This window comes from Chiloscyllium plagiosum, unplaced genomic scaffold, assembly GCF_037043375.1.
Source record: "Chiloscyllium plagiosum isolate Xiang-an unplaced genomic scaffold, Cpla_swu_hap1 HiC_scaffold_1, whole genome shotgun sequence".
Taxonomy (NCBI): domain Eukaryota; kingdom Metazoa; phylum Chordata; class Chondrichthyes; order Orectolobiformes; family Hemiscylliidae; genus Chiloscyllium; species Chiloscyllium plagiosum.
This window is the reverse complement of record NW_028270139.1, coordinates 108,164,446-108,186,809: the sequence shown is the minus strand read 5'-3', so window position 1 is coordinate 108,186,809 and position 22,364 is coordinate 108,164,446. Positions and strand designations below refer to the sequence as shown.

Genomic DNA, 22,364 nt, shown 5'->3' with positions numbered 1-22,364 from the left:
GTCTGTGATGTGGAAGAATTTCTTTTTATGGAATGATGGAGGACAATCAAAGAGGCTTGCCACTTTGTCAGAACAGCATGAATGCTTTGATTGTGCAATGCACACTTAGGGGATGGTGTTACAAATTTCAGATTTCCTTATCCTTAGCATTACATTACCTCCTGTGAAGACTCCATGCCACGCTCCATCAGGGCATTACAAAATGTTTCATTGTTGTTGACATGAGGGCTCAGGAGCACTGTTAGTGAAATTATATTTTGTTTATGATGTTGTCCACATATTATCTACTCACAGATCTGACATGGACACTTTCATTATTGGAATCCTTAATTAGGAATTTCCAAGAATGAAGTCAAACTATTGTGTTAGCACTTCAAAGCAGGTAAGAATTATTATTAACCTATATTGTTCTGCAGCTGATGATTTTTAAAAATGGATTACTGAAACAAAATTCCTTAACATTGTTTCTCACACTTATGAGGCAGTTTGTATATCTCACAAAAGAATAAATTACTCCTCTTGTATGATGATTAGCACTGACTTGGAGAAATTAATTATGGAATGTAATTTTAAGAAAGTATGATTTTTCATAGAAATTGTGAATTGGAATGCATTAAATGATTTTAACTTTATTCATCTTGTCTCAAAACAAATTTCCTGTTTGACATTTTTATCATCATGTCTGTTATCATAATATTCAAACCCCCAAAATAAATTCTGGTTTCCACTGTTATTAGATTTAAGTAACTTTTTGTGAAAAGAATACAGTGACAATGGACATGCAATTATTTTCTTGTATAATCTATGAAGGTTAAGCCAGAGAAAACCAAAATCAGTTTCATGTGTTTTTAATAGGTAATGATGAAAAGAATTTCATTGTCCAGAAAATACTTTCAAATGTGCTAGCCAGCTGATAGCTCAAGCCATGCCAACATAAATGCCAGTCTTCCCTCTTGTCTGAAAGATACACCAAGGACTGTAGCCTCAGACAGTTCTGACCACATAAAATTGGGCCTTAAGCACAAACCAGCAGTCCTCTTCAAATAAAGACAACAGTCAGTCTCCAGACTCGCACATTTGCTGTTTTTACAGCTACGTAAATAAGCTTTTTGACAAGATGAATGGCACACATTAAAAACCAAAACTTAGGAATTTAAAATAAAATTATCATTGAATTCACTGGAAATGAATACCTTGAAAACCATAACCACAATTCTATAATTAGCTAATAAATCAACATGACATTTGTGTTGCATTAAATATTTTGTTTAGCACTCCAAATAATTCCCAGAACTACAAACATTTTTGGATCACATCATTTTTAATAGCAATAATTTGGAAAAGCAAAATGTTTTCATAACTGGTGTTTTAAAAAGCCTTGGGTTAATGCACTTGATGGCTTAGTGAGTAAAAGCACCACCCGGTGCCACAAAAGTTGATCTCAGCCTGGCAGTGGCTGAGTAGTCTAAACTACAAGAGAAAATTAGGTACCATTTCTGCATTTGAATGCAATTGATACTGGAAAATATGCATATATGACACAATCTAGAGGGAATATAGTAACAGTTCAGCTTTAATGATCTGCATAGAATATACTTACATACATGCTGCAGAACCAAATGCATGAAAAACTAATTTTTCGTGAGTAATTAAGGAAAACTGACTTTCACCAGAACGTTTAGGAGCAGAAATGGGTTATTAAACAGAACATGTCGTACTGAAAAATAATATCACAGACAATCTGAGAACCCTCATCCCTTGTGGTGCCGGAAGACTGGAAGTTGGCTAACATGGTGCCACTATTTATGAAGGGTGATAAGGACAAGCCAGGAACTATAGACCAGTGAGCCTGACCTCAGTGGTGAGCAAATTGTTGGAGGGAATCCTGAAGGACAGGATGTTCATGTACTAGGAAAGGCAAGGACTGATTAGGGATAGTCAACATGGCTTTGTACGTGGGAAATCATGTCTCACAAACTTGATTGCGGTTTTGAAGAAGTAACAAAGAGGATTGATGCGGGCAGAGTGGTGGACATGATCTATATGGACTTCAGACAAGGTTCCCCATGGGAGAATGGTTAGCAAGGTTAGATCTCATGGAATACAGGGAGAACTAGCCATTTGGATACAGAACTGGCTCAAAGGTAGAAGACAGAGGGTGGTGATGGAGGGTTGCTTTTCAGATTGGAGGCCTGTGACCAGTGGAGTGCCACAAGGATCGGTGCTAGGTCAACTACTTTTCATCATTTATATAAATTATTTGGATGTGAGCATAAGAGGTCTAGATAGTAAGTTTGCAGATGACACCGAAATTGGAGGTGTAGTGGACAGCAAAGAAGGTTACCTCAGATTATAATGGGATCTTGATCAGATGGGTCAATGGGCTGAGTAGTGGCAGATAGAGTTTAATTTAGACAAATGTGGGATGCTGCATTTTTGGGAAAGCAAATGTTAGTAGGACTTATACACTGAATGGTAAGGTCCTGGGGAGTGTTGCTGAACAAAGAGACAGGTTCATAACTCCTTGAAGGTGGAGTCGCAGGTAGATAGGATAGTGAAGGTGGCATTTGGTCTGCTTTCCTTTATTGGTCAGTGTATTCAGTACAGGAGTTGGGAGGTCATGATGTGGCTGTTCAGGACATTGGTTAGGTCACTTTTGGAATATTGGGTCCAAATCTGGTGTCCTTCCTAATGGAAGAATGTTGTGAAACTTGAAAGAGTTCAGAAAAGACTTACAAGGATGTTGTCAGGGTTGGAGGATTTGAGCTATAGAGAGAGGCTGAATAGGCTAAGGCAGTTTTCTCTGGAGCATCAGAGGCTGAGGGGTGACCTTATAGAGGTTTACAAAATTATGAGGGGCATGCGATAGGATAAATAGATAAAGTCTTTTCCCTGGGGTTGGGGTGTCCAGAACTAGAGGGGATAGGTTTTGAGTGAGCAGGGCAAGATATAAAAGAAACCTAAGAGGCAACTTTCTCACACAGAAGGTAGTACGTGTGTGGAATGAGCTGCCAGAGGAAGTGGTGGAGGACAGTAGGATTGCAATATTTAAACAGCATTTGGATGGGTATATGAATATGAAGGGTTTGGAGGTTATGGGCCGGGTGCTGGCAGGTGGGACTAGATTGGGTTGGGATATCTGGTTGGCATGGACGAGTTGGACTGAAGGGTCTGTTTCCGTGCTGTATATCTCCATGACTCCATGACTCTACTCTCCTGCCCTTAATTCCCTTACTGATTAAAAATATGTTTATCTCTTCCTTAAGCAATTCAGCCTCAATCCCCCTCCGTGGTAAAGAATTCCACAGATTCACTATCCTCTGAGAGAAAAAGATCTCTCTCTCCTCTGATTTACTTACTCTGATAACATTCCCTTTGGTCCTGCGCTTCCACTAGGGGAAACAAGCATTTCCATTTTTACCCTGGCAAGCCCCCTAAGAATCATATATGCAGCAAACTTTGTTTTAACCTCCTCCTTATGAACTGGCACTCTTGATAAACCAGCAAAAATGATATCCCTCAAATACTCCAACATTTACTTTATTATTCAATCCAATTGTTATATCGTTTAAATTTATTGAACTCAATGTAGATATATTTGTTGTTGAATTGAATAGCCACACGAAGTATCAACAGTTGATTAAATTTTGAGTAAATTTCTTCTCAAATACGGCAATCTACTACAATGTCTAAATAGTCAATTGAGGAATGAGAAGACTGTCTGCTAGTAAGTTTTGTTTAAGGCAAAGTTACATTATTATTTAGATAAAACTTATCGACTGTCAGAAAAGCCTTTACTTTCATTAAAATGATATACCCAAGAAAGGAATGCTAATAGTGCAACTGCAAATATCATCCATTTATGTATCTTGAATGGGATGCATGTTTTTACTTTCTTCTTTTCTCATTCCTTTTTCTTTTTAGTTTTTGCTTCTACTTACCTTCAAGAGAGAGAGGATGGTCATGGCAGCATTGTCAGTGATGGCATCAATGAGGAAGGCAGAAGGTGGTGGGAAAGTGGCTCTGATGGGGTCTGCCACATGGCAATGGCTAGTGATCCTGGAGCGGGACTGTGGCAACGACGTTGAGGAGGCAGCTGGCAGAGGAGTGAGCACAGCTGCTACATGAGCTGAGGCACCATCGATGAGATATACCCAGTGACAAGAGACAGACCCTGAGGAGCGGTGAGTTCAATATTGGTTGGGTATGGCTTTGGCTGCAGAAAACCAATGGTGGAAAGGTTATAAATGCTTTTAAGCTTTATCTTTTTTTTATTATTCTTAAACTATTCAAAATGATGCCAGGTCATGGTGTCAGTGGAAGCTTTTTACTGTATTTTTCACTGTAGAAAACACATGACAATAAAATCACTCATAAAATCAATATGGCTCCATTCATATAAGTTCCATGCATGCTGGCAGACCAGTGATAGATGATTCTGCTGTCTCAATGATGTAAAAGGTTTCAGGCGTCCATTCCAAGCAGCAGTATTTGTATTTAAATGGATAAGGTCAATGCATGGGATGTCAGATCTGTTGGAAACATTTAGCCCATCATTGCTGATTGCTAAGTAACTGACTGACTGTCTACCAAACTGACTGGCTAATGGACTGACTTGACAGAAATTAAGATGGAAACCTTTTATACCACAGCATCACCTGTCATAATGTCATCTAGCTACCTTAAAGTTCTTGTGATTTTCTGAAATCTATGCAACAGTGCAATCACTTTATGGCTGACCAATGATTCAATGTCGAATAGACTACACAGGAAAAATTTATTAACATTAACTCTAAGACGCATTTGTTAAAATACTAATATCGCTATCCTTTACAGACAGTGCAGTTCTCAGAAATATAATCCTCAAGTTTAACATTACTGATACTGCAGAAGTGGGGTCTGTTTGATTCTTCTACTTATTTATATGCTCCATCATTGTACTGCAAGCCTGTCTCATACGCATTGGTTGAAATAGGTTAAAAAATATATTGAAACAAATATCGCCCACACTGCTTGCCAACATTCTTCCACCATTCAGTTGGACCATTGTTGATCGATAATTACCCATCTTTGCTCTCCATCCCTGAGGCATTTGCCACAATAGTTAAAGCTTCAGTGTCTGCAAAAGCAGGGAACAAAGCAAAAGGTAACAGTTAAAGAAATGTTAATATAAACAGATTTAATTATGGCAGTCACTGGAGTGTGTATTGGTTAGGAATTTATTTGCTTGCATACTGTGGCTTAGGTACAACTTTCTGTCTTCTTGTACACAAAATATACTGTACTGGAAAGTGTTCCAAAAATGGTTTATTTAAATCTTGTCCATGAGTCATGTCACGGGAGATCCAGTAATTTCAGTCCGGATTTTTCCACGTTCTGAGATACATTGGCACAAAACTGAAGCAATCTTTTAGTACAAAAGGGCAAATGTCGTATTTTGATCGTAAGTGTGCAAGAGCTTATGCCAGCCTTTCCCTTTTCATTATAAGGGCATAAATCAACAGTAAATATTGTCATTTTACTCCAGCAAAGATTAAATTTACAGTATTTACAACATAGCTATAGAGTGATAAATATGTCTGTGATTTCATGCAAGTTAATAAATTGACCCCATTTATAATTTGTGAAATTGCGGGGGAATTGAATTGAAAACTTGATAATGTGTATTTGTTGTCATGTTATGCTCTTCAAGTCTGAGTTAGAGATCTTGGATGTAAGAAAGTGGAGGTGGATAGTATTAACTTAAATAAAGGGAATTACAATGAAATGAGATTGGAGTTGGCTGAAGTGAACTGGCAGAAAGAGCAGGAATGACAGAAAGCGAGCTGTGGCAGACATTTAAGGCTGTAATTCGTGGCTCTCAGTTAAAAATATATCCCAGTAAGGAATAAAGATTCTCAGAGAGGGATAAACCAACTATGACTAATCGAAAAAGTTAAGGGAAGTATTAAGTTGAAAGAAAAAGCCTATAAGGAGGCAAGCCTATAAGCAGCTGATGACGCCATATCTAGAGGACTGTGAGCAATTTTGGTCTCCTTATTTAAGAAAAGTAGTTTTTATTGGAAACAGTTCACAGGGGTTCACTACAATGGCCCCTGGTATGGAGGGATGAGCAAAGTTTAACCAGGTTGGGACTCTACTCATTGGAATTTAGAAGAATGAGAGGTGATCTCACTGAAACACATAGAATTCTTAAAGAGCTTGGCAAGGTAAATGCTGAGAGCATATTTCCCCTCATGGGAGAGACTAGGACCAGAGCACATAGTCTCAGAATAAATTTAAGACTGAGATAAAGCAGATTTTCTTCTCTTGGTTTTTGGAACTCCTTGCCACAGAGACCAGTAGGGACAGAGTCCCTGTGTATATTTAAGGCTGAGATAAATAGATTCTAGATCAGCAGGGGAATTGATAGTAATGTGAAATGGCAGAAAAGCAGGTGTGAGGCATGCTGGATCAGCCAGGATCCTATTGAATGATGGAGCAAGCTCCAGGGGCCAAACAGCCTATTCCTGTTTCTATTTCTTACAGTATTAATATGCAAAATGCTGTTCAAGATCGAACAATAATGTCTGGTTGTTGTGAGTCAAAAGATCAATCTTTTCTCTGTGCAATACATACAATATTGTGTAAGGATTTTATCAAGACTATTGACAAGGTCAAACGTGGCAAACTGGTGGAAAAATGGAAAATCCACAAGATGCAAGGGAAATGGGCAAGATGGATCCAAAATTGGGTCAATGGCAGGAAGTATAGCGTCATTATCAGCAGGTTATTTTAACACTCCATAGGGCTTAGTATTGGATCCCTTGCTCTATTTGGTACATAACAATTATTAAAGGGTCATTCCTAAAACATTGTCAATGAGAAAGAAATTGACCATGAGGCTGCAAGCGAGAATAGAAATTGTAGATTGCAGGAACTTATCAATCGACTGGTCAGGGGTCCACAAAAATGGCAATCAGTGATTTCCCTGAACATTAAGGCCACATTTAATTGAGTCTGGTATGCAGGAGCAGCAGTAAAATTGGAGTCAATGTGTACTGTGGGATAATTCTCTGCTGGTTGATGCCATAGCTAGCAAAAAGGAAGATGGTTGTGGCTGTTGGACATCAATCGTCAGAGTCCCAGGACATCCCTGCAGGAGTTCCTCAGGGTAGATGTGTTCCAATAACCCTGTTCAGAAATATTATGACACACCTCTGAAGAAGGTGGAACTTGAGCACAGGCCTTCTTATTCAGAGGTAAGGATACTACCACAGCATCACAAGAGTTCGAAGAGTTCCTCAGGTTAGAGTCCTGAGCTCAACCAGCTTCAGCTGCTCATCAATGACCTTCTCTCTATCACAAGGTCAGAAGTGGGAATGTTCACCAATGGTTGAACAATGTTCTGTACAATTCATGACACCTCAGGTATTGAAGCAATGTGTGTCCATATACAGCAAGAATAGAGAAAATGCAGTCTTGTGTTGTTAAGTGTCAAAGAAAGTTTGTGTCACAAAAGTGCTAAGCAATGACCATCTTTAACAAGAGAAAAAACAATTAACAAAGCTTGATGTCCAATTGCATTATCTTGGTTGAACTCTCTCACTATCAAAGTCCTGATAACCAGCCAAACATATACTGCGGCTATAAGAGTAGGTCAGGGGTTAGGAATTCTACAGTGAGTAACTCAGCACATTTCTCTCCAATGCCATTTCATCATCTACAAGGCATAAGTCAGGTGTATGCTGGAAAACTTTCCACTTATCTGGATAAGTGCAGCTCCAGCAACATTCAAGAAGCTCGACACCAGCCCATTCGACAGGTATCCCATTGCCCACCTTCAGTGCTTTTTCATCTCACTACTACTAAGTGGTAGCAGTAAGTAACATGTACATGATGTATGGCTGTAATTCATTGAGGCAGCTCCAACAGCACTTTATAACACACACAATCACTACCACCTAGAAAGATAAGGACATAAGAATGGCCACTAGCTGCAAGCTCCCCTCCAAGATACACACCATGCTGATTGGAATTGCATTGCTGTTCCTTTATTTTCACTGTGATAAAATTCTGGAACTCTCCTCCTATCAGCACCAGACCACAGTACCTCCAGGTTTATTAGAGATGGGCAATAACTGGTGGTCAGAGACACACAAAGCCCATGAATATTTTTAAAATACTCAATATTTGTAACTCTGCATAATTGTTCTGGCTAAATACCTATTTTTAAAATATTTTACACACATAAAATAAACTTTTTTTTATTTCATTGCAATAAAGTTTTGGAAAGAATAAGAAGTTCTTTTAAGCACTGACAAGCACAGTGGGGATTATGCTGGCCAAGAAAATACAGTAAACGGTAATTTCACATGTGTTGAATGAAGAATGAGCTGTTATTTGATTGGTAAAAATCTGTGTTAAAAGTATAGCACAAGTACATTTTTAAAGAATGAACAGAGCGTTGTAAAAGTTAACTCATTAAAAGCTCAACTACTTCCAAAGAAATGGTGAGTAAATGATAAGAAAAGCTTAAATGTGAAACACTCAAAATATGTGAAATAGGAGAAGTCTACCATTTCATCCTGTGCTGTCATACAATAAACTCATGTGTGATCTGTTTCTGCTTCACATTGCATATTCCCCCCAATATCCAATGCTTCCATTGGTTAATAAGAATTTATTCACCTCTATCTTAACAATATTCAATGACCCCACTTCTACCACTTTGAAAGGCAGAGAGTTCCAAAGTTGTATAATCCTCTTGGAGAAAAAGAGTTCTCCTCATCTCTGTCCTGAAAAGGGGCCGCTAATTTTAAAACAATGTCTCCTAGGTGGGTGCAGTGGCTTAGCGGTTGGCACTGCTACTTCACAAGGATTTGTCACTCTTTAATTCCGTTAATTTCCTCTACTGGAAAGGTATTCAGTCCAGTGATAAACCCTACCAGGGTCTTGGAAATCACTGATTAGTTTCCCTGTGGAACTTATTGAATATGAGTTTTGAATATTGGTAATCGGCAATGGCTTGGCCACCTGGATACATCACAGAGTGCTTTATAAACTAGACCCAGGTGTCTTTCTAATGTGGTACAGTGAAAAGAAAGGGTTCTTGTGATGCAATGGTAGTATCCATACCTCTGGGTCAGAATGTGCAAGTTTCATCCACTCCTTGGGTGTGCCATAACATATCGGAACAGGCTGATTTAAAAGTAATTTTTTTTCATATAGAGGAGAAAAAGGGTCTTGTGTTGCATTGCCTTTGGACCAGAAGGTATGGTTCAAGTCCTACCTGCCTCAAACATTTGTCATAACATATCTGAACGAGTTAATTTAAAATCTCCAGGCGGTGCATTCCAGCCCCTAACTGCTCACTGGCTGAACAAGTTTTTTACCATCTCAAGTTAGCTTCACTTGCAGAACACTTTAAATCTGTGTTTGCTCCTGTTATAAACAGTAACATTTTCTTCCTATCTATCAAGACCCCTCATGATCCTGAAAATTTCTATTAGATCTCCTCTTCAAGGAACAGAGTCTCAACCTCCAAACTATCCCCACAATACTGGTTTCTCATCCCTGGACATTTCTTGTAAGCCTCTTCTGCACTCTTTAAAATACATTTCCATCCTTTCTGTGGCACCCAGAACTATACACAATGTTCTAGCTGAGATCTAACATGTTGCTTTTAAAGTTCAGCACAACCTCCCTGCTGTTTTACCCAACTCTCTTTAACAAAGCCTAAAATACTGCATGCATTATTAACTGCTCTCTAAACCAGCCCTCTAACGTTTAATGGCTTATGTACATATATGCCCAGATCTCTGCTCCTGCATAGACTTTATAGTAGCACTCTTTATTGTATACTGGCTCAGAATGCCCTCTTGTTCTTTATAACAAAGTATATTGTTTCACATGGACATTGGTTAGTTCAGTTGGCTGGACAACCAGTTTATAATGCAAAGTAGTGCCAACAATGTAGGTTCAATTTCTGCACTAGCTGAGGTAACCATAAAGGACTCTCTTTTTCAGCCTCTTGTCCCCACCTGAAGCGTAGTGACGGTCACATTATACCACCAGCGGTCATCTCTATCGAATGGCAGAGAAGCCCAATGGTCTGGGAAAAATATGATGACTTTACTTATACTTTACTATCACCTCACACTTTTCCACATTGAACTTCATCTACTAGCTACATTGATTTATATTGTCTTAAGGATGGCATTTCCAACAATTCAGAAACCTTAGATTTTCCTCAGTCTTTGGTTGCAGACTTGAAGCCAAAAGTTTCTGACTCAGACGCAAAAGCTACAGCTGAGCCACAGCTGGCACTTAATTGATATGCTATAGCGGAAACAGTTTCTGAAACTGCAGCAGCATATTTTCTCCATATCCAAAATTAATTCAGTCAAAATCTGTATACTTACAAGGATTGGAAAATTAGTTTAAGGTTAAGGTCCTCTGCCAACAGTATGAAAGTCTCTTCGGAAACCAGGAAAGAAATCTATCAAGTGGTTGGAAAAGGAGAAATTCAATATAACTAGATTTCGGATAATGCCTGTGACTTCAGTAAAAAATTATAGTTGATGATCCATGGCTTTCCTGACTCATTGCTTGACAACTGCAAACCTGAGATCACCAGCAGACGTTGTAATAACACTGCTGAATCCAAACACTAAATAGTCTCAAATGGGCATCAGCAGATGATTGGAGATTTTACCTTTAAAATTCTCTTATTATATACATAATGCTGAGTATGCATAGAACATAAGGAATCACAGTGCCTTAAAAATCAGAACAGGCTGGTGTGAGTGCCTCTATTTCAATCAACAATTTAGTTTAATATATATCATCACCTATAAATGTAAATATTTTACTTTCTCAGCTGGTTGACACATGCAAGAACTCAACATCATGTTGAAAAGTGGAGTGCACTATATCCCTCTCTGTCAGTGATTTAGCTAATTATAAATCCACAAGTAGGTATTGCATAGATCCCAGAACTGATCTGAGGTGAAACTGCAATAAAGATGAATCAGTTATAGAAAGGTAAAACCCTAGCTTATCTAAAGCTAAGCATCAGAGAACTGAAAACCAGTCTCACATGAAATTTTCGAGGAGAAAGTGAGGACTGCAGATGCTGGAGATCAGAGCTGAAAATGTGTTGCTGGAAAAGCGCAGCAGGTCAGGCAGCATCCAAGGAACAGGAGAATCGACGTTTCGAGCATAAGCCCTTCTTCATTTCCTGAAGAAGGGCTTATGCCCGAAACGCCGATTCTCCTGTTCCTGGGATGCTGCCAGACCTGCTGCGCTTTTCCAGCAACACATTTTCAGCTCACATGAAATTTTGACTGAAGAACTTTTCAAACAGACAATTAATTTTCTAAAATCATCAATGTCTGCTGGAGTCTCCATAACTTTACTACAGAAAAAAAGGCTAACCATTAAGAGAACTTGGAGACTAATCCAAAATCAAAATGCACTGATAATGGTCAAGGGGGTGTTGCTGCACAAACACCAGTGCAACCACAAAAGCTGGTGAGCTGGGGAACTAAACCAGGTGATTTCCAGCTAATTGTCTAAACTGTTCTTTTTTGAGACCCTGCTGTCCTCTTGGTATCAAGAAAGCAGTTAGAAGCATATTTCATAAAAGTGTCTCCTTCATTTCCTTAGCTGAAGATTTGAGCTGCTCTCTTGAACTTTAAATCAAAGTCATTCTGTCTTTGCAAGTGAGTGCAAAAGAATTTCTGGAGAACTAGGCATGGGGTTGCCCAACATTTGTCACTTAAACATAATGGAAACATATTGACCGAGAAATTGATTGATGCCTTACCTATTTTACATGCATCTCGCAGGCATCAAAACATCTAATGAGGTGGAGAGTACTCATGTTTGAAATGTACTGCTGACATGGATAAAAATAGATAAGAACGCTTCAGAATTCACAACTGATATATGGTGCAACTTTTGTTGGAGATCCACTGCTGAAAATTGGCCAGCCCTACATGAAGTTGGCATTGAACAGATTTTGCTTTAGGAAACTATTGTGTGCATATGTTATAACCAACAGTGCATGAGACTAACTTAACAATAGGTAATTTTGTTTAAAGTAAGGACTAGCATGAACTTGGAGGCATATGTCTGCTGAAGTGCCAAAGGTCTGTCTTGTGAACAGTCAATTCCCAGTTGTCACCTATACATCACCTCAGATTACTCCTCCCTCCCAAAGACATCATTCTCTGTTTTGACTAAGGCCCTTCTTATCAATTAGTTCCTTCCTCTTAGATCACATCAATCCATTTGGATCTTCCTAATGACTTCCATGTGTGCTGCTCAATCACCTTTCTATTGGTTGCTGGCAATGATACAGTGAGTGAAATCCATTGCTTTTTTGAGTGTAAGCTGCTTGCAAAAGCTTGGCATGTGCTTGCAGATTGCAACTCTCAAGTAATGCGTAACTCACTGTTCCTCTCCAACAATTGATCTACACGTTGTTCACACTGACAGTATAGGAGAAAACAATATTTTCAATAATTATCAGGGGATTAATTTTGTTGCTTCTTGTTGGATCAAGCTGTAGGACCATGAGACCTTAAAATATAGAAACAGAATTAGGTCACTCGGCTCACTGAGTCTGCTCTGCCATTCGATCATGGCTGATATGTTTCTCAACCCCATTCTCTTGCCTTCTCCCCATTACTTTTGATCCCCTTATTATTCAAGAACCTATGCATTTCTGCCTTAAAAACACTCAATGAGTTGGCCTCCACAGCCCTTTGTGGCAATGAGTTCCAGTGATTAACCACCCTCTGGAAAATGAAAATCCTCTTCCTCCTCAGTTCTAAAGGGTCATGCCTTTGCTCAGACTGTGCCATCAGGTCCCAGTCTCTCCTTTTAGTGGAAACCTTTTCTCAAACCTCCATTCTATCTAGGCCTCTCAGTATTCTGTATGTTTCAAACAGATCCCCCCCTCATCCTTCTAAACAGACCCAGAGTCCTCAACTGCTTCTAATATATGGAGGTGTCAGTGTTGGACTAGGGTGGACAAAGTCAGATGTTGCACGACGCCAGGTTGTAGTCCAACAGGTTGGTTTTCAAAGTCACTTCACCTGATAACATTGCTGCAGTTGAACACATGGCTGCAAGGATGGTGTAGGAGGGAGGGCTTCAGGTATTTGGACAATTGGACTGCATTCTGGGGAAGGTGGGACCTGTACAAGCAGGACGGGTTGCACCTGAACCAGAAGGGCACCAATATCCTGGTGGGTAGGTTTGCTAGCTATCTTCGGGGGGGTTTAAACTAATTTGGCAGGGGGATGGGATCCGGACTTGTAGTCCAGCAAGTAGGCTAGCTGTTTGTCAGGATGTCCAAGTGTGTGGGGAGGCTGTGAAGAAGGTAGCACTGACAGGGAATACTTGCGGACACAGGGATGGGTTCAAGTGTGTATACTTCAATGCAAGGAGTATCAGAAATAAGGTGGGTGAAATTAAGGCGTGGATAGGTAGCTGGGACTACGATGTTGTGGCCATCACGGAAACGTGGATAGAAGAGGGACAGGAATGGTTGTTGGAGGTTCCTGGTTACAGATGTTTCAGTAGGATTAGGGAGGGTGGTAAAAAAGGAGGGGGGGTGGCGAAGCTAATTAGAAATGGTATAACAGCTGCAGAAAGGCAGTTCGAGGGGGATCTGCCTTTAGAGGTAGTATGGGCTGAAGTCAGAAATAGGAAAGGTGCAGTCACCTTGTTGGGTGTTTACTATAGGCCCCCCAATAGCAGCAGAGATGTGGAGAAACAGATTGGGAAACAGATTTTGGAAAGGTGCAGAAGCCACAGGGGAGTAGTCATGGGCGATTTCAACTTCCCAAATATTGATTGGAAGCTCTTTAGATCAAGTAGATTGGATGGGGCGGTGTTTGTGCAGTGTGTCCAGGAAGCTTTTCTAACACAGTATGTAGATTGTCCGACCAGAGGGGAGGCCATTTTGGATTTGGTACTCGGTAATGAACCGGGACAAGTGATGGGCTTGTTAGTGGGTGAACATTTTGGTGATGGTGACCACAATTCTGTGACTTTCACCTTGGTTATGGAGAGAGATAGGTGCGTGCAACAGGGTAGGTTTTACAATTGGGGGAAGGGTAATTACGATGCTGTAAGACAGGATCTGAGGAGCATAAGTTGGGAGCATAGGCTGTCGGGGAAGGATGTCGTGGAAATGTGGAACTTTTTCAAGGAACAGATACGACGTGTCCTTGATATGTATGTACCGGTCAGGCAGGAAAGAAATGGTCGTGTGAGGGAACCTTGGTTGATGAGGGAGGTTGAATGTCTTGTAAAGAAGAAGAAGGAGGCTTACATAAGGTTGAGGAAACAGGGTTCAGACAGAGCAGTGGAGGGATACAGGATAGCCAGAAAGGACCTGAAGAAAGGGATTAGGAGAGCCAAGAGAGGGCATGAAAAATCTCTGGCGGATAGTATCAAGGATAACCCAAAGGCATTTTATGCGTATGTAAGAAACATGGGAATGACGAGAACAAGGGTAGGTCCAATCAAGGACAGTAGTGGGAGACTGTGTATTGAGTCGGAAGAGATAGAAGAGGTCTTGAATGAGTACTTTTCTTCAGTATTTACGAATGAGAGGAACCGTATTGTTGAAGAGGAGAGTGTGAAACGGACTGGTAAGCTAGAGGAGATACATGTTAGGAAGGAAGATGTGTTGGACATTTTGAACAACTTGAGGATAGACAAGTCCCCCGGGCCTGATGGGATATATCCTAGGATTATGTGGGAAGCAAGAGAGGAAATTGCAGTACCGTTGGCAATGATCTTTTCATCTTCACTGTCAACAGGGGTGGTACCAGGGGACTGGAGAGTGGCGAATGTTGTGCCCCTGTTCAAAAAAGGGAATAGGGATAACCCCGGGAATTACAGGCCATTAGTCTTACTTCGGTGGTAGGTAAAGTAATGGAAAGGCTACTGAGGGATAGGATTTATGAGTATCTGGAAAGGCACTGCTTGATTAGGTACAGCCAGCATGGATTTGTGAAGGGTAGGTCTTGCCTTACAAGTCTGATTGAATTCTTTGAGGAGGTGACCAAGCATGTGGATGAGGGTAGAGCAGTGGATGTAATATACATGGATTTTAGTAAGGCATTTGATAAGGTTCCCCATGGTAGGCTTATGCGGAAAGTCAGGAGGCATGGGATAGAGGGAAATTTGGCCAATTGGATAGAAAACTGGCTAACCGGTCGAAGTCAGAGAGTGGTGGTAGATGGTAAATATTCAGCCTGGAGCCCAGTTACAAGTGGAGTTCCGCAGGGATCAGTTCTGGGTCCTCTGCTGTTCATAATTTTTATTAATGACTTGGATGAGGGAGTCGAAGGGTGGGTCAGTAAATTTGCAGATGATACGAAGATTGGTGGAGTTGTGGATAGTGAGGAGGGCTCTTGTCGGCTGCAAAGGGACTTGGATATGATGCAAAGCTGGGCTGAGGAGTGGCAGATGGAGTTCAACCCTGCCAAGTGTGAGGTTGTCCATTTTGGAAAGACAAATAAGAATGCGGAATACAGGATTAATGGTCGGGTTCTTAGTGAGGTGGAGGAACAGAGGGATCTTGGGGTCTATGTTCATAGATCTTTGAAAGTTGCCACTCAGGTGGATAGAGCTTGTAAGAAGGCCTATGGTGTATTAGCGTTCATTAGCAGAGGGATTGAATTCAAGAGTCGTGAAGTGATGTTGCAACTGTACAGGACTTTGGTTAGGCCACATTTGGAGTACTGTGTGCAGTTCTGGTCGCCTCACTTTAGGAAAGATGTGGAAGCTTTGGAGAGGGTGCAGAGAAGATTTACCAGGATGTTGCCTGGAATGGAGAATAGGTCGTACGAGGATAGGTTGAGAGTTAGAACATAGAACATAGAACATAGAAGAATACAGCGCAGTACAGGCCCTTGGGCCCTCGATGTTGCGCCGATCCAAGCCCACCTAAACTACACTAACCCACTATCCTCCATATACCTATCCAATGCCCTCTTAAATGCCCATAAAGAGGGAGAGTCCACCACTGTTACTGGCAGGGCATTCCATGAACTAACGACTCGCTGAGTGAAGAAGTTCTAGGCCTTTTCTCATTGGAACGGCGAAGGATGAAGGGTGACTTGATAGAGGTTTATAAGATGATCAGAGGAATAGATAGAGTAGACAGTCAGAAACTTTTTCCCCGGGTACAACAGAGTGTTACAAGGGGACATAAATTTAAGGTGAAGGGTGGAAGGTATAGGGGAGATGGCAGGGGTGGGTTCTTTACCCAGAGAGTGGTGGGGGCATGGAATGCGCTGCCTGTGGGAGTGGTAGAGTCAGAATCTTTGGTGACCTTTAAGTGGCAATTGGATAGGTACATGGATGGGTGCTTATGCTAGGACAAATGTTCGGCACAACATCGTGGGCCGAAGGGCCTGTTCTGTGCTGTATTGTTCTATGTTCTATGATAAAAGGGCAGTGCTCCGAAAGCTTGTGATTTCAAATAAACCTGTCGGACTATAACCTGGTGTTATGTGACTTCTGACTTTGCATCTAATATGACAAGCCCTTCTTTCCTGGGATCACGCTTGTGAACCTGTTCAGTAGCTGTTCCAAGGCCAGCATATCCTTCCTTACACACAGGACTCAAAACTGCTCACAACATTCCAAATGCGGTCTGACCAGAGTGTTATGCACCCTCAGCAGTACATCCCTGCTCTTGTACAATAGTCCTCTTGAAATGAATGCTAACATTGCATTTACCTTCCTAACTGTCAACTGAACCTTAATAGTAACCTTGGAACTCCTAAGTCCCTTTGTGCTTTAGATTTCCAAAGTATTTCCTCATTTAGAAAATAGCCTATGCCTCTTCTTCCTACCAAAGTGCATATTCTCACACTTTCCTACATTGTATTCCATTTGAAACATCTTTCCCCACTCTCCTAGTATATCAAAGTCCTTCTGCAGCCTCCCCACTTCCTCAATACTACTGTCCCTCCATCTATCTTTGTGTCTTCTGCAAATGTAGCAATCATCCTCTCATTCCCTTCATCCAGATTGTTAGTATGTAATGTGAATAGTTGTGGTCCCAATACTAACCTCTGTGGAACTCTACTAGTTACCAGCTACCATCCTGAAAAAAGACACTTTCATCCTTACTCTCTGCGTTCTGTGAGTCAGACAATCCTCTATCCATACCAGTGCCTAACATTAACACCACAAACTCCTATTTTGCAGCCTCCTATGCAACACCTTGTCAAAGGCCATCTGGAAATACAAATAGACCATGTCCACTGGCCCTTTGTCTAATTTGCTTGATTTGTCAACCATGACCTCCCCTTTAAAAAGCTGACTCAGCCCTATTTACTGCGCTGCATGAAAATTAACTGCTATATTTTGTTAAAAAACATTTCATTTAGCTAGAACATAATAGAATGTTGTAGTCTTCTTCAAACATTTCCATTGTATGTTTAAAACAAACGCAGATTAATACATTTTCAGTGGAGAAAAACAAAAATAGGTTATCATGATTTGGAGATGCTGGTGTTGGACTGGGGTGTACAAAGTTAAAAATCACATAACACCAGGTTATAGTCCAACAGGTTTATTTGGAAGCATTAGCTTTCGGAGCACTGCTCCTTCATCAGGTGGTTGTGGACTATAAGATCATAAGACACAGAATCTATGGCAAATGTTTACAGTGTGATGCAACTGAAATTATATATTGAAGAAGACATGGGTTGTTTGTTAAGTCTCTCATCTTTTAGAATGAACATGTTGGTTTCAGTCCTTTCATATGTAAATCGCAGAACATTTAAAAGTTACATTCTCAAATGAACTTGAACAGTTGGTGTCATGTCGGCCCAGATAATGCATTTAAGGAGTGAGCTGCCCATGTGTGAGACTGTCTGTGCCACAATGGTCAGACTGATTCTAATCTAAAAAATGGATTTATAGAATCTTACATGGATTCCTACAGTTTTTGAGCAAAATAAAATGCAATTTTGCAAGTACAAATTCACAAATTTGTACTTGCAGAATTACATTTTATTCTATTCAAACACTGCATGAATCCATGTGAGATTCTGTAAATCAATTTGTTTTAGATTAGAATCTGTCTGACCATTGTAGCACAGACAGTCTCAAACATAGGCAGCTCACTCCTTAAATGCATTATCTGGGCCGACATGACACCAACTGTCCAAGTTCACTTGAGAATGTAACTTTTAAAAAAGTTCTGCGATTTACATATGAAAGGACTGAAACCAACATGTTCATTCTAAAAGATGAGAGACTTAACAAACAACCCAGGTCTTCTTCAATATATAATTTCAATTACATCACACTGTAAACTTTTGTTATAAATTCTGTGTCTTATGATTTTAAACTCTACAATCACCTGATGAAGGAGCAGCGCTCTGAAAGCTAGTGCTTCCAAATAAACGTGTTGGACTATAACCTGGCGTTATGTGATTTTTAAAAATGGGTTGATGAATATTGAAGCAATTGATTGACAGTGAAGTTGCAAGGACAATTAGGGAAGGGCAATAGATAGTAATCTTGTCAGTGATGCTGACATCCTTGGAAAGAATACAAATAAGGTTGATTGAAAGTCCTTAAGCTCAGAAAAAGTACATTATAAGATTTTTCTCTTCCTTTATTGCCACCTATCAATACTTACAGTGTAGTGTGCTTAACAAGCAGAAAACTAACCCTTTGAACATATTTAAAATGTGATAAAATCAGTTTATTCACCTAATTGTGTCCTGGGAGAGGGATGGTACTTTTTTTTTGGCCAAATGTGCCTTAGTTTAATGCCGCCATAATTTATTTTCTAAGTGATCCCTAAGTGGAAAGCTTTGGCCTGCTGCTGGAATTTATTGAAAAAAGTTGGAATTCAATTAGCTCTCTACCTCCTTGGGCTGTTTTATGAGGTAACCTCCGGCCTGTTAAGTCAATAATGCCTTTAATTGCCATAACTTTCTTGCTTGCTTACAGACCTGCTTGCTTTCTGGCATATTTTATTTTCGTTTTAAGATGTAGATATTTACTGTCCATCTTTGGTTATTGTTGATACAGACATGGTAATTGTTATAGTTGATTTGGTACCATGTTGAAGGCATTCCCACAAAGCTGTTCAATGAAGAGTTCTAAGATTCTGTTCCAGTGGTGATAAAAGAACAGCAATACACATTCAGGTCAGGATGGTATGTCACATGACAGAGGCTGCTGGAGGTACTAATGTTCTCCAACACCAGTTATCATAGCCTTAGGTGGTAGAAGTCATGGGTTTGAGAGTTATTGTCAAAGAAGTTGTGGTACAAAAGCAGGGAGTGGTAGTCTGGTAGCATCTGTACAGCAAAAATAAAGCTAATAATGTATTTGAGTCCAGTGACTCGATTGTACTCAATCCATTCAAACAAAAGTATGAAATGCTGCATATGCAGCACAAGCAACCCCTACCAACTAACAGAGTATTGCCAGCAATCTTCCTTTCTACTCTTTTAAAGAAAACATTAAGCAAGTTAAACAGCTTCTGCTGGGGCACTGCAACAAAACCAAAATTTAACAGCCAATGTAAAGCAATCCTCTTTTCTATAACAAAAAACAAAATTGCTTGAGAAACTCAGCACGTCCAGCAGCATATGTGGAAGAAAACAAAGTTTATTTATTAAGCCTAGTGACAGTTCTTCAGAACCTTTCTGTACTGGATCTAAGAGCCTGTTTGGTCAATAGTGGTAGAAGGTGAATCAAAATATGAGTCATAATGAGAAGAAGCACTTGTCTTAACAAGATGTAACTTATTAAGTAGCAGTGATTGGCACAAGTTAAACGATTCAGAGATGTGCAAGTTAGGTGGATTAGCCAAGCTAAATTGTGTGTAGTGCCTCAGGATGTGCAAGCCAGATGGTTTAGCCATGGTAAATGCGGGATTACAAGGATAGGGTAGGGGGATGGATCTGGATGAATTGCTCTTTAGAGGGTTGGTGCAACCTGATAGGCCTAATGGCCTTTTTCCACACTGTAGGGATTCTATGATTCTAAGTTACATTGGTGAGATAGACTTAATAGCTAACATTACTAGGAGACATTGATGACATATCTGTCTCCATTGGGAGCTTGAGTTGATTAATCTTTTCCCCACCCAAGACTTTATGCAATTGTCAGATTGGGCTGCAACTTAATGTAGTGACCAGCATCAAACCTTTTAAAATCTTTATCTAGACAACATCTCCACTCATGTATTCACCTCTCACTCATTAAACATTCAGGTATGAAATTAAATTTATACTTACTATGCTCTGAACTCACAAATTCAGGCAGTTGGGTAGTTTCCCAAGTTTTCCAGACACATTTTCATGGAAAATTGATAGGTGTTTGTCTTAAGGTTTATTAATTTTGATCTTGATTGTGAACATTTTTATCTGTTGGAAGGTCTTTGCCCTTTTGAGAAGACCAGGATGTTATTTCTTCTAAATACGATAGTTACATAGATAATAGAACAGAACAGCACAGTACAAGCCCTTCGGCCCTCGATGTTCCACTGATCTTTTCCTTCTCTAACATCAAACTAACCTACATACCCTTCATTTTACTGTGATCCATGTGCCTATCCAGGAGTCACTTAAATGTCCCTAATGTACTGACTCTACCACCGCTGGCAGTACATTCCATGCACGCACCACTCTGTGTAAAGAACTCACATCTGACATCTCTACTAAACCTTCCTCCAATTATCTTAAAATTATGCCCTCATGTGATAGCCATTTCTGCCCTGGGAAAAAGTCTCTATTGACTTTATCTATGCCTCTCATCATCTTGTACACCTCTATCAAGTAATCTGTCATCCTTCTTCACTCCAATGGGAAAAGCTCTAACTCCCTCAACCTTTCTTCATAAGACATGCCCTCCAGTCCAGGCAGCATCTTGGTAAATCTCCTTTGCAACTTCTCAAAAGCTTCCACATCCTTCCTATAATACGGTGGCCAGAACTAAACACAATATTCCAAGTGTGGTCTAACAAGGGCTCTATAGAGCTGCAGCATAACCTTGTTCCTCTTATACTCAATCCCCTGTTAATGAAAGCCAATATACCATACGCCTTCTTAACAACCCTATCAACTTGGGTGGCAACTTTGAAGAATCAATGTACATGGACCCCAAGATCCCTCTGTTCCTCCACACTGCCGGAATTGCCTTTAACCCTTGTATTCTGTATTCAAATTTGACATTCCAAAATGAATCTCTTCACATTTGTTTGGTTCATTATTTTGTATAGAGCTCATTTCATCTTCAAAGGTAGCCTAATAGATGAATTGTTCTCTGCTAACATAGATAGTTGCTCCATAATATAATCCAGGAGGTCTTTAGTCTTATGAATCTCCTCGATTGAAAAAAGCAGCTTTATGGAAACAAGTATTTCTTTTTTTCTGTATTCTGAACTTCTGGTCCAAGTAATTTGCTGTTTGTGACCACAGGTTTGGCTTCCATGGAGTTTTATGTAATCCTCCTTCATTTTGCGCAAACAAATATACGTTCTCAATTTCCTAATAAATCTATGTTGAAGTATGCAAATACATCACCATTTTGAGTAAATTGGATATTTGTGTTCACTCTCCTGGTGAATGACACATATTCACATTCCAGTTTACAAGGTTTGAAGCATTGCTCTTTCACTTGTGTAATCTCATCATCTGAAATCAAACTCAAATTTTCTGTCTAAATTTGTTTACAATCTTGTTTCATTGTCTGAATGACTTCAGTTAAAGATTTGTCAATGAGTCCAGGTGCGGTGTACCATTCATGCTTGTTTTTAAGATTTGCATCTTATGACAAGTTTTTTCTTTTAAACTTTTTTCAGCAATCATAGAACTGTTGAGCACTTCTGAAAATACCTTGTAATCACAGATTTCATAATATGTTATGGGATCTTAAATCTCTTTTAGGTCTCTGTCTATTACCTCACTGACCGATCCATGGCTGCATTCCTATTGATGCTGAAATACTCCCACTGTATCCTAATCCAGGTAATCTATCCAAAACAAAGCTGGAAGAACTTGTCTTCTATCATAAGTGAGTAAGTCATCTATAATTATGCAATTCTATTTGTGCTCAAAATCTATGTCCTCATCTAACACAGTAGACATTTGGTTTACTGGTCATCTTTCAATGCAATAGTACCAAATGGCAGCACATTTTGGTCTTTTTAGCGCTCTTGTAAAATTTGCCAGAGACTGTTTTGGTTTTCAGGCCACTGGCACTTCTTGGCTAGATGAAACAGTTCTTTAATTGCTTCATAATTTTTTTCAATGGATTCTTTATACTTTTAAGATCCCACCATGAATACAGGAAGCCCAATGAAACCTTCTACCAGC

At 39.9% G+C, this 22,364-nt stretch overlaps 2 long non-coding RNA genes across 2 annotated transcripts in view; one reads left to right on the top strand and one right to left on the bottom strand.

The window, feature by feature from the left end:
* Positions 1-22,364, bottom strand: part of LOC148152185 (uncharacterized) — a 409,067-nt gene that overhangs the window by 329,050 nt on the left and 57,653 nt on the right. The window lies entirely within an intron of this gene.
* Positions 293-22,038, top strand: LOC148152186 (uncharacterized). The gene is made up of 3 exons (XR_015759053.1): positions 293-382; positions 3,925-4,184; positions 21,936-22,038. It is a non-coding gene; the product is annotated as an uncharacterized LOC148152186 (long non-coding RNA).